Source organism: Triturus cristatus, chromosome 6 (assembly GCF_964204655.1).
Source record: "Triturus cristatus chromosome 6, aTriCri1.1, whole genome shotgun sequence".
In the NCBI taxonomy this organism is placed as follows: Eukaryota; Metazoa; Chordata; class Amphibia; order Caudata; family Salamandridae; genus Triturus; species Triturus cristatus.
This window is the reverse complement of record NC_140589.1, coordinates 256,445,028-256,458,410: the sequence shown is the minus strand read 5'-3', so window position 1 is coordinate 256,458,410 and position 13,383 is coordinate 256,445,028.

Here is a 13,383-nt window from a genome sequence, read left to right as displayed (position 1 = left end):
TGTACGACTGTTCACAATTGGATTTTAGTATTGTGAGTGCACCAGCCAAGGACAGGGGCGCTTGCAGGACCAAATCAAAACAGGATCCGGGGTCTTTGAATAGTGTATCTTGAAAACTTGTTTTGGATGGGCGCCGGGCCCACAGCCACATGTTCTGCCTGAACTGGATGCGAATGGCTAGTGTTGTTTTAATATTAAATGTTCCTTTCTTTTTCAAAGCAGACCTTTGCTGCAGATCACACGCAGAATGATTCACCGAGTCACATACAATGAAGTCATTCTAGGAGTTCAGACATTGCTAGACAATGGCGTGTTAGCACATTTCGAAAACTAGGGACCTAAAGCAGCAAGGTTAGGATGACTTAAGAGGGACTGTTTACAAAAGCAAACCTAATGCATCAAGGTATCCGAAATGTTGTTCAGAGCAGCAGATAGTATGCACCAGGTCAATGGTGTTGATTGCAAATGTTTTTAAATATGACCAGATACGGAGTTTTGAGTTTCAGGTGTCAGCAAAACTAAGGCATCACCACGATGCCGGTGGGACCTCCACCGAGGCGGTCTCACCGGCAGACAGCCCTTTAGGCCGACCACCGCATTATGATGCAGGTGGTCGGACCCTTGAATCTTGGGTGATGGACCGCACCCCCAATGCAGCCCCTGGGGGAAGTGAGGTCGGCAGACCAGTCTTCCCCCGGGGTGTGCGCGCGATATCAGGACAGGGTGGGTGTTAGCTGACTTAGGGGGTGGGCTTAGGGGTGGGGATGTAGGGTAGGGTTTAAAGGGGGCAGGAGGGGAAGTTCTTCCTCTTCCTGTCCCCAGCGCCGTTAGGGAAAGGTTAGAAAGTTTGAGGTGTAAGTAGCTTGCTAGTGTTAGAAAGTATAATTAACTCAGGCCCAATTGGTCGATTGTGGCGGAGTGTAGTGGCACTGGTTCACGGTGCGCTTTGTTCCTGTGAGGATATTTTTCCCCTGTCCGCATGTGCATCTGTGCAGCTGGTGAGGCCCCCGACGGTGTCGCACCTAGGCGGGCACTCGCGATGACGGAGCCCAACGCGGCAGCAGTTCGCGCCGCCTTGTTGGTGATTGGCCAGGAGAGGGGATCTCTTACGGCCCGGCGTGCTGGACCAGGCGTGAGTCGGGATGACCCGCACGCCTCGGTCCGTGTCTGCAGGTGTGGCCACGGCGGTCGTGGCATGTCAGGAAGAGCCACCACCGCCTAAAAAAGGTATGTCGGGCGGGGGCGTGGGGCTGGACATTGTGAACAAAGCAAGCGCGGGGGCCGGCGTAAGAGCGTCCCCGTGCCTCTAATGATTGAAACGTCCGCGAGTCTGGGGAAGGCTGGGCCTGGACGGAGGGGAGGGGCTGAGGGGGCTGATCACAGTGCGGCCGGGGATAATGTGCTTGGGGCTGCTCCTAGTGTGCATCAGGCACCGGCGGCGGGTGGGCGGGGCTGGCGGATCCTGGTTGGGGAATCGAGTGAAGGCAGTGAGGAGGAAGGGGGGTAGGAGGGGTATTTAGGTGAGTTTGCACATGAGGATTTTTTCCTGTTGCTGTCAGGGAGCGAGTCAGTGGGGGGAGGAGGGGGTTGAATATGTGAAACCTGTGGACTTGTCTGGTGGGCTAGGAAAGGGGGCCAAAGGGAAAGGCCCCTTGAGGGTCACCTTGCCACCCGGCATATTGGGCCAGGGGCCCTGGGAAGACAGGTGGGCCAGCATGTCATTGGAGGAGAGTATTTGTGAGCAACGCCGCATTATTGAAGAAACTGAGTGGAGGTGGTAGGTTTTGTGCGCAGCCAGGGAGACAGGCTGGGGGGGGGTGCCTGATGGGGTTGGGCCTCCAGCGTGCCTGTGGATGGCTGGGGGGTGCTTGGGAGTGGCCGAGGAGCCTATAGGCCCCAAGGCCGGTGGGTTTGGGAAGAGGATGCAGGGACTGCCTTGACGGCTCAGAGACCTGGCGGCGCTGAGGCCTCCTCATGCTTTGGCGGCCTGGGGAGGGGAGGCGCAATACAGTGGTTAAGGCTGGCAAAGGCCTGGGTGGACCGGCGGGGCACAAGACGGCCTCCAGACGCTGGGCAGAAGCAGCAGGGGGGTCCGCGGAGGCCTGCCTTCCACCGAGGGAGCGCGCATCGTCGGCACCAGAGTGTGAGGTGGTGCCTGGTGTGCAAGGGAAAGGTCTGAAGAGAGCGGTGCGTGAAGTGTTGGAGGTGCCCGTTGAGGTTGAGAGTGAGGACCAACTGGATTATGATGAGGACAGTGATGAGTTGGAGGAGGGTGAGGTGCGTGATTGTGTGGAGTTGGGGAGGGCCAAGGCAGCAACAGAAAAGCTTGGTGTTTTGCAGGCGCAACAGCCAGCACCAGTGGGAGCAGAAAGGCGAGCCAGAAGACGGCGGACGCCAGAGGAAAGGACCGGGGGTGTTAATGAACTTATAAGGTGAGGGTGCCTGGTCGGGGGCCTGGGAGGATGGCCCTAAAGGGGTGCGGAAGAAGGCCTGCTGGTTGGTGGGTGTTGGGGACGGGTCTGTGAGGGACTCGGGAGGGGCTAAAGTGGTGGGGGAGCTAGCGGGGGCAAGCAAGTAGTGGGAGTGAGCGTTCAGAATGACAAGACGGACGGACAGGACGGGAAGGGTGGCAAGGGGGAAGATCAGCACAAGAAATTGCCTTACATGGGTTTGGCGATGCCGCTGGGGTCACATTTATCTGAGAAAACTAGGTCACGCATCTGGAAGCACAAGTATGTAGATGTTTTCAAGCTCTTGCATAGAGAGATACAGTCCAAGGAAGGTTCTAAGGAAGAGGAATGGGAATTGACTAGGCGACCGAGGGTGCCAGTTAATATGGAGAATTGGAAGTCAACGTCCTACACCAGTTGATGTGGAGGCCATGGGTCCATGGCTCTCTAGGTCCCCCGATAGAGAGGCCGCATTAAAGATTCATTGGGGTTTTAAGGAGGGTTTTCGGGTGGGTTACTCGGGCCTTCGGGAACAGAGATGGGCGGAGAACTTGAAGTCAGCGAAGGAGCTGCCAGGTGTGGTTGCGGCTAAGTTGCAGAAGGAAGTTTTGGAAGGCAGGATTGTGGGCCCATTTGATCATTGGCCAGTCTCAGACCTCATTGTTTCACCTTTGGGAGTGGTGCCCAAGAAGGAGCACGGGGAGTTTCGGCTGATTCATCATTTGTCCTGGCCCGAGGGGAGATCCGTGAATGATTTCATTGCTGAGGAGGATTCCAGAGTTTTGTATGCGTCCGTCGACTATGCGATTGGGCTGGTGTGGGTGTGTGGTCGGGGTGCTGAATTGGCTAAATGTGACATCAAGTCTGCCTTTCGCCTTCTGCCCATTCACCCTGTGGATTTCTCTCTGTTGGAGATGCAGTTTGAGGGGGCCATCTTTGTGGATAAGGTTTTGCCCATGGGTTGTGCGGTTTCCTGTGCGTCGTTTGAGACTTTCAGTTCTTTTCTGCAGTGGGCATTTACAGACAGGACCGGTCATTGTCTGGTGTCTCACTATCTGGATGATTTTCTGTTCGTTGGGAGAGCGAGATCTGGTGAGTGCGGACGGGCTTTGAGCCAGTTCCAGGTATTGGCCCGGGACTTTGGGGTTCCTTTGGCCCCGGAAAAAACAGCTGGGCCCAGTTGCTATCTCCCATTTCTTGGCATTGAACTGGATTCGGTTGCTTGGTTGGCTCGGTTACCGGAGCAGAAGGTGACAGACATGCAGGTTTTTCTGTTGCACGTGATTGGAGAGAAAAAGTTTGATCTACGGGTGGTGCAGCGGCTCCAGGGGTTTTTGAGTTTTGTGTGCCGGGTGGTGCGAGCTGGGAGGACTTTTTGCAGGCGTCTCAGCATGGCCATTCTTCATCACCGAGTCAGGATCTCGATGGGGGTCAGGGCGGACTTGAGGGTGTGGCACAGTTTCCTGTCCGACTTCAATGGGGTCTCGCTGGACTTTGTGGATGACAAGATGGTTTGGCAGGTACAAATTTTCTCTGATGCTGCAGGAGCCTCTGGTTTGGGGATTTTCTGGGACTGGAGACGGTGTGCGGAGAAGTGGCCAAGACATTGGTTGAAACAGGGAAGGAGCATTGCTTTTTTGGAATTCTTCCCATTGCTAGAGGCACTAGAGGTGTGGGGCCCGGAGTTTCAGAGCAGGTCGGTACTGTTCCACGTGGACAACAGGACTGTAGTGGATCTGGTGAATAATCAGAGAGCGAGAGACCTGCGCGTGGTGCGCTTGTTGAGAAGTTTTATGCTGCAATGCCTGTGCTTTAATATGCTATTTTGCGCGCAACATGTTCCAGGTGCAAGCAATGACATTGCGGATGCATTGTCTCGTTCGCAGTGGCAGCGTTTCAGACGTCTGGCGCTGGGAGAGGAGGCTTGCAAGACCAGGGTGCCTGACGGTATCTGTGCCTGGGGGGAGTGAGAGTAGTGGGCCTGGTCGAGAAATCCATAGCTGACTCTACAAGGCGCTCTTACAGGTTGGCATGGTCTGAACTCGGCGCGTTTCTGGGATGGACCAGTGAGTCATGGCGCATGTCCAGACAAGGATGTAAACAGGGAGTCTTTTGTTTTGTTTTAGATTGCATTGATAAAGGGTTGTCTCAGACGATGATTGCGGGGAAGTTGGTGGGGATTTCTTTTTACAGCACATTGTATATGGGTTTTGATCCGGCTAAGAGTGAGTTTCTGAGTAGGATTTTGAAAGGTTGGGGGAGGGAGCGGGGGAGATGGGGGGGAGGCGCCTAGGGAGGCGATTACTTTTGACCTGTTGTGCAGCCTGTTGGCTGAGTTGGTGCATTGTTGTTATGATGAGTATGAGGTTGCATTATTTCATTTGTGTATGATTTGGATGTTTTTTGGGGCGTTCAGGGTTTCAGAATTGGTGGGGGCAAGGGGTAAAGCTGGTAGATTGTATGAGGATGTGCGTTTGGATGGGATCCGCCTGGGGATTTGGTTAGGTCGTTCTAAGATGGACCAAGTGGGTAGGGGCAAATGGGTATGGCTGGGTGAGAGTGGATGAATGGAGGCATGCCCGGTGAGAGAGTGGAGAGATTTTTGCCACAGGACACAGAGAGTGACTGGGGAAATTTTTTGTCATGTGTCCTTGAAGCGTGTGACGGTTTTTCAGTTGTTGGCAGTGTTACGAATGGCATTGAGGCGCCTGGGCAGGAACCCTGCTAGGTATGGGACACATTCCTTTCGCATTGGAGCAGCAATGGCGGCAGCGTGCTTGAGCTGGTCCTGGGACAGGATTAAGCGGATTGGGCGATGGAGGTCTCGCTACTGCGAACGCTATGTGCGAAAATGAGGCAGAAGCGGACGTTGGGGTAGGCGTTCAGGGGGTTGTTGGGTATTTAGGGTTTTGCTTCCGGTTGTATTAATATTTGTTTCTTCTCGTAGGTTGCGTTGGGGGTCCGGGAGCCAAGACGGTTACCTGGATTGTCAGACACTCGTTTTTGCATTGGGCGTCCAAATATGCAGACAGGCAGGTATACGGCCGTAGCCTGGGCCTGCGGAGCAGCCACCATGAGGTCCACTGGTGGGGTAAGAGCGGAATGCGCTGGGGAGCAATGTTGCCCTGGCTGACGAAAAAAGTGGCTCAAAGGGGCTGCCCGGACATGTTGGTTATCCACTTGGGGGAGAATGACTTAATCAAGCAATGCGGGGTGCCCCTGCTACATTTGATGCAAAGGGATCTTGAAGCCATGAGGAGTAATCTGGCTGCCGCCTGTATTGTATGCACTGAGTTTGTGCCCAGACGGATCTGGCGGGGGGCACTGAAGCCCGCTGCAGTTGAAAAAGCGCAGCAGAAATTGAATCGAGCTATGAGAGTTTTTTGTAGTAATAATGGTATTAAAGTGATTGCTCATCTGGGTTTGAGGCTCGAGGAGCCGCTACTTTTTCGCGCTGATGGAGTGCACCTTTCGCACATGGGTAATGCATATTACATGATGGAAATGAGGGATGTCATCAGTAAATTGTGGAACAAGTCTATTTGGTGCCGACGGGTTTGAGGGCGAAAGGTGCACTTGAATGGTGTGGGGCAGGTAACCGCCCTTCGGGGGTTACCTAGTTGGCAGTACTTGGGAGGGGTGGGGAGTCTATGGCGGGCATACTCACCCTTCCGGGGAGGGGGATACAGGTGCATGATGGGGGTGCGACATGCAGGAGTGCGATGGCTGGAGATGCTAGAGGAGGTTGGAAGAGAACTGAGGAAGCAAATGGTATAAGGGAATGAGGTCGCTGAGTGAATCGGGAGTGAGTAACTGGTGTGTGGGTGTGGATGATGGATGAAAGACAAGAGGTTGGGATTTGGTAAATGTTTATTGATGTTATGTTTAAATATGGTTGTCAACCCTGTCCTAATAAAATGGCCTTTTACGCTATCAGCGTGGAGTGGTTATTGAGCGATGCAGCCCCAGGGGGAAGTGAGGTCGGCAGACCAGTCTTTCCCCGGGGTGTTCGCGCTATATCAGGACAGAGTGGGTGTTAGTTGACTTAGGGGGTGGGCTTAGGGGTGGGGATGTAAGGTAGGGTTTAAAGGGGGCAGGAGAGGAAGTTCTTTCTCTTCCTGTCCCCAGCGCGGTTAGGGAAAGGTTAGAAAGTTTGACCACCCTCCCACCCTACTTGTTGTGGGAGTGGGGAGTGGGTTTTGGTTTAAATAGCGTGCCAGTTTAGGACGGGTTGAGGTGTGCTGGCAGTACTTGGGAGGGGTGGGTAGTCTATGGCGGGCATACTCATCCTTCCGGGGAGGGGGATGCAGGTGCATGATGGGGGTGCGACATGCAGGAGTGCGATGGCTGGAGATGCTGGAGGAGGCTGGAAGAGAACTGAGGAAGCGAATGGTATAAGGGAATGAGGTCACTGAGTGAATCGGGAGTGAGTAACTGGTGTGTGGGTGTGGATGATGGATGAAAGACATAGGGTTGGGATTTGGTAAATGTTTATTGATGTTATGTTTAAATATGGTTGTCAACCCTGTCCTAATAAAATGGCCTTTTACGCTAACTATCAGCGTGGAGTGGTTATTGCGTGACAGGATCTACTGATCCCATCAGGGCGGAGGGCGGAATTGTGATCCTGAATAGAGGCAGTGCCCGCTCATGTTTGTAAATTGCCTTTTTTCTGAGCTGCAGCACAAGTCGCAGTAGAAAAATACAGTTTCTGACTGCCCACACGGTGGGTGAGCTGACTTCTTGTCGGCCAGTTTCAGTCCTGCGGTGAGGGCGGTTGTAAGCTCATCCGACCGCCATCGTATTGTGCTCCTAAGACACACAAGTTTCTGTGATATCATAATCAAATTGCTGAAAGGCATCAAACACATTAGTAAAAAATACAAAGCACGTAACAAAAGCGAGCAGTTGCAAGTTTGAACTCATAGAGTACATTTATCTCCAAATAAGCGCGCCTATCTTTAGACAATGCAATATGGGGGAGTTTGTGTATGTGGTTCGGACAGTAGATGTTGGGGAAGTCGAATGACCCCAGCAACACCCATGTCCTTCATAAGAATAAGTGACTCATCATGAGCACAGTGACGTTTTGCATTGCTGTGCAGAGTCGAATGAGCCTTGACATCATGATGTCCAGGACAGCAGCCATGTTTAGTTTAGCATCTCAGAGGCACTGGCTCTGTCTTTTCAATTGTGTATGGTGGCTCTTACATTGGGGAAAAAAGGTTTTGGGGGAAAAAAGACGAGGCCCTAGAGTGTCAGGAAGAAAGAAAAAGGCAAGATTAAAAAAGGGTGTGCAGCTTTGCACAGTATTTGGCACAAATGAAGAAAACTGCAAACTTAGGGCAGAATTGTAGGGTTAAGATGGATGGGTGATCAACAGTGTCCAAAATTCTTCGACCATGACTTCTGTCGGAGTTGAGTTCAGTCATAGACAACTCTGAATTGCTCATCTTGAAACGTTCCCTGGAACACACGTACTTAGGTTCGGATCTCAGATTCACGCCACAACCATGCCAGAGTCCAAGTTGGTGTATGTCCCAAATCCTTCTTTTGTGTTTCTCCTTCTGAAGTGATTAATTGATGGTGCGATTGGCAGACACAGTGGCCTTTTTTGGGCCATAGAGTGGTGCCAGTGTCTGTCCTTTGCCCTAGTCAAAGAGCTGTGAAACTAAAGGTTTGTGGTTCGACACAAAGTGGCACAAACAAGAGCAACTGGCAGTTTTTCTTCCCGAAAGGTTCTTAGTACTGAAAGTTGGGACTCGCGTTCCATCGAATACTGCTTCTGCAGTGAATAGCCAGTCTTGTGCTAAGTAAAACAGAAGCAGTGTGTCCTGGGTAGACTAGTGCAAACAACCCACGGATTCGATGCAAAGCAAGATCAGTTGAAAGAGCGCGACCTAGCTTTGCCTCAAAATCCATATGTCAATTCAAACAGGTGCAAACAAGGGGGTAAGTACTATAATGTGTGAAAAACCTACTTGTAACTTGCATGTGATTTAAAAATCACACTTTACATGCTTACTCTTGTGACTAACTGCACTTGCAATTTGTAGGATGTACCTTGAGTACAAAACCTGTGCTATTTACTGCTGGCTTTCCTTGGCGTCTTTGCAAAAACATATTGTTGGACAAAAAGGCTTTGATTCTGCTAGTGATGCCGATACTGTCATTAATGTCTGACCCTCTCTTCTTCTGGCACTGCATAATATTTTATCCTTCACACATTACAGCAAAGCAATTTTTCACTCAGTACTCAGTTGTGTGAAGGAAAGTAATGATACAATTTATAGTTTAGCGCAGAGGGTACACGAAACTGAAGGTCCGAACACCTCATTTAGTGCTCAGTGAACCTTCAGTATTTCAGCAATGAGACTTTCAGGTGAAGAAGGTGAAGCTTGACTCTTCAGCCACGAGGACCTGGAGGCGTCGAGGATGACCAGGAGCTGGATTCGAGCTGTCCCACAAAGGATGTTGAGTGCTACAGCGGTGGTGCCCAGATTGGACACAACAAGCTTTGGCAACGCAGAAAGGAGAAAGATGCTTCAGTGCGGACCAGTAAGGTCCGAGGGACTCCACCAGCAAAGAGGAGTGAGGGCACGTCTGGAGCAACCAGGGAAGCCCAAAGAAAGTCAGAGTTACCTTCACAGGGACTCACCAGTCGACAGACCATGGATTGCGAAGGGACCTCGAGAGGAATCACAAAATGGTGGCCCATGGGTCACTCGGGGTGACTAGGCTGACAATCTTCGGTGGATTCTCTGCTCGGGGTCTGGGCTACAAGTAACCCAGTGCACAGCCTCAGGAGATGTCGAGAAGCTGATGCACTTGCAAATGTGCATGGTGTCCAGGAGTTCTGGTTCTACGGTACCCACGAGGGCTACTGGTCTCAGCTTTGCTGGGGGCCTGGTTCGGCCTCTGGGAAGTCTGGAAATCCACCTCTGGTGTTGTAAAGTCTTCGGCGTCCGGCGGGAGCTTCGGAGATGCGGAGCGTACATAGGCGTCTTTGGTGCCTGCCAAGCAGGGAAGTAACTCCTTTACTCCAAGGGAGATTCTTCAGTCATCCGGCGTTGAACAGATCGTCGAAGTTCCAGGATTCAGTTTCAGAGTTTCGTCCAGGGATATCTAAAGTCCTGTTGCCAGGGGTTCCTACTTTATACCCAAGGAAGGGGTTGGACTAACTCAGGGGACCCACCTATGGAAGGGTTTGGAAAGAGGGGTGGCTACACCCATTTCCTTTGTCCAGTTTCGTGCCAGAGTAGGGGCTGGTAGCCCCTGAACTGGTTTGAGCGGGACTATGCACAGGGACACCAAATGTGCCCCCAGTGCAGGACTTCAAAGTACTCTCAGAGTGCACCCACCCAGCCCCAATTCACTAAAGCCTGTCTGGGAGGTGGTGACACCTCCCTGTGACAGGAAACCTATTGTCCAGGCCTCCCCTGCTGGAGTTTTGGTCAGCAGCAGAAGGCCAGACTCGTGTCTGTGGCTGTAGCATCCATTTTGTGATGCCAGGGCTCTTTTAAGTTGGTACTGGGTATACCAGTGCTGTCATGTCTCTCCCTCTAGAAGGGTGGGATCATACTCCCACACCAGTTACTGGTGTGGGGGTATGATTCCAAGGTGTTGGACACCAAACACGACATGTTTCTGTGCAGTCCAAAGTTAGCATTTACCGTTTGGTTATAATGCACTTAAGAGTATATGGTCAGGCTGCATCACAGACAACCCCGTAGAAGAGATTCCGAAGGCTGCAGAGGGGCTCTGCTCATGCATGGGGACCCTCTCACACAAAACCAAGTACCCTGCCTTCAGGATTGATAAGGCCTGCCATAGGGGTGACTGATAGGTATATAGTGAACATATATCTCTGTAAGGGGTGCATGCACCACCTTACCCAGGCTGCAGTAGCAGACCTGTGGTGTCATTTTGGAGGGCTTTCCAGGGGTGGCATAATACATGCTTCAGCCCCTGGTAGGCCTCTGGGGTACCTATGCCCTGGGTACATAGTATACCATATACTAGGGACTTATAAGGGCACCCCGGAATCCAATCTGTAGTGTACCTAAAGTACATGGAATCAATTTAGAGAGGAAGCAGTTAGGCTGGGGTCCTGAATAGCAGGGCCCCAGCCAGACTAAAGTCAAAAAACAGTGTTTACAGCAGCAAAAAGTGGGGGTAACCATAAGAGGCAGATCCTCTTCTCCTACAGATCAGATAACCACCAAGGACCTCATTATAATTGGATCAAAGAATGGAACAAGTTTACTGATAAGTGGAGTACTTCTAACTTTGGGGGGGCAAAAATGTTGTCCTATTATGAGTTGGACCCCGAGGGGCCACTAAGAAAGGAGGAATTAACCAGGGAATTTGTGATTCGGAGTCTGATACCTCTGGAAATTCCTGTTTTTTCTCAGACTTTCAAATGGGGTTTTGGCTGAAATTTTCCATCTGAAATTAAAAAACATATAATTCTGATGCTACCAGCCCCATCGAAATTAAGAGGCCTCTTGTAGTGAAGGTCCAAGTGTCTGGCCATATTAGATTCAGGTGTCTCCTGGTTTGTTGGTCATTTAGAAACTAGGAATTTGCAAAGAAACAGATTGAGATACTTGAGCTGGGGCAATTTCAGTGAGTAGGATAAGAAGATGATGGCACACAAAGGAATGTTGAGGGAAAAAGCGAGGAGGATTTGTAATGTTGGGAATGATAGAGAATTTACAGCAGGGGGCAGTGGCAGCCGGCGAGGCTCAATGGTGGTGCGGCAGGTCGCAATGCAAAAAAAAGAAAAAATAAATAAACACTTACCTTGCCGCCGGGACCCGTGTCTCTGCTCCAGCTCTCCTATATCGGACTCCAGGAACAGGAAGCACAGCCAGTTTCTCCTGACCAATCATAATGCTGCAATGCAGCATTGTGATTGGTCTGAGCACTGTTGTTAGACCTGGAATCCTTGGTGTGGTTTTCCTGACTGTTTGCCTTTACCTCCTGTGTTTTCGATACTGTGCTGGATTTTGCTTTTGCTGGCTTAGATGGTTTGGAAACTTTGCCACTGCTGATCAGTGTCAAAGTGCAAGTGCTCCCTGTGTAAATTGATATTGTGATTGGTTCTCCCTGAATGGCATATTTGTTTTACCAGTAGGTCACTAGTAAAGTGCACTGAGTGTGCCAGGGCTTGTGAATCAAATGCTACTAGTGGGCTTGCAAAAAACACACAATTGATGGACGGAATGCAGAACAAATCAAAACATTCACCCCCAGTCAAGAGATCTGGGTTAAATCCATCCTTCTTTTGCTCACCATGCCACCCCAGTTTAGACCTGGCCATATGCAAATCAGTCTTGACCCTGTGCCTCATGGGAACAGTCCAGCCCGAACTGCCAAGCCAGGTCCTCCCTGGACCGGAAACAAGCATCCTAGGACTGGTTTTGGGGTTTCACCCCTCTTCAGCCAAGATTAGCTTGATTCCAGTGGCACAGTGAGCCCAGGACGCACGTCTGGGCATACCTGGCGCCCTTAGGGCGAGAAAGCAAAAGACACACAATTGATGGACGGAATGTAGAACAAATCAAAACATTCACCCCAGTCAAGAGATATGGGTTAAATCCATCATTCTTTTGCTCACCATGCCACCCCAGTTTAGACCTGACCATATGCAAATCAGTCTTGACCCTGTGCCTCATGGGAACAGTCCAGCCCAAACTGCCAGTGAATAGTGGGCTTAATAATAATATCTTCTTTATTCGGTTTTTTTCACATTTGAAAACCATAAAAGGAGCATATTTGAACAAACAAATACATATTAAAAGTACATATTAATATAAAATTCTAAAAAAATTTCATATCATCATCGGGAACTAAGTTCAGCAACACTTTTACAGATTATTCCTATGTTTTACAATACATTTTAAAAAGTTAAGAACATGATAACAGATCAGTTCGGATTCTAAGAATTGGAGACGTAGCATTGCCGGACGACATTGTCTTAGTCCCCATTGTTTTAATAGAGGTAGTAGCCAAACCTTCCTATGTGGATGATAAAACTTACAAAACAAAATTGTATGCAAGTTAGACTGCGTTGAAACTTCATCACATGGGCAGGAGGTGGGAGTTAGGTCCCATCTATTTCTCTCAGGGAAGGATACTAGTCTATGAAACAAGTCTAATCTGAATCTTGTCAGTAACATTCTATGATAGGTACTGATCTGTAATGTTAAGTATGGTTGGATACTATAGGTAATCTGAATCATATTAGCAAGAAGGACAGAGGATTTTTTTGACTCAGATGTCAGCCTCAGAGACTCTAAATGAGTTAGAGCCGTTTTTTTCAGCTCTTTCTTTGATAGCTCAATAATTGTTTTAGGTTCAGAGTAATATTTCTCCAGGCCAAGATCCTCAAAAAAGTTTCTAATATATTGGAGCCACTTTATTTCCAATGAATGGTCAATGGACATAGAATCTGTTAAGATTTCCTGAGATAGGGCATTTTTGTCAGAGATCCAGATGCGCCGCCAGAGCAACAATGGTTGAATCTTTAAGAGATCCTCAAGATAGGGGATTCCGAGTTCCAGATGGAGGGCATAAACTGAGGTACTCGATGGTGCAGTTAAAAGGAATCTAAGAAAAGTGTTTTCAGCCACCTGAAGGGCGCCAACATCTGCAAAACCCCAGACTCCCGCTCCATAAAGGGCAATTGCCTGGCATTTGGCAGAATACATTTTTAGTAGCTCCACAGGGGGCCGTTTCCCTAATCTCTGTGAGAAACTCAGCAGGGACATTATAGCTCTTTTAAACAGGTGGCATCTAGCCTCAACTGCAGGCCTCCAATTTAGTCTATCGTCAATCATTATTCCCAGGTAACAGTACTGAGTGGTCACCTCCAATTGTTGTTCTTTAAGGTAGATGTTCTTTACTCGTTTTTTCCCTCTGCCTGCTA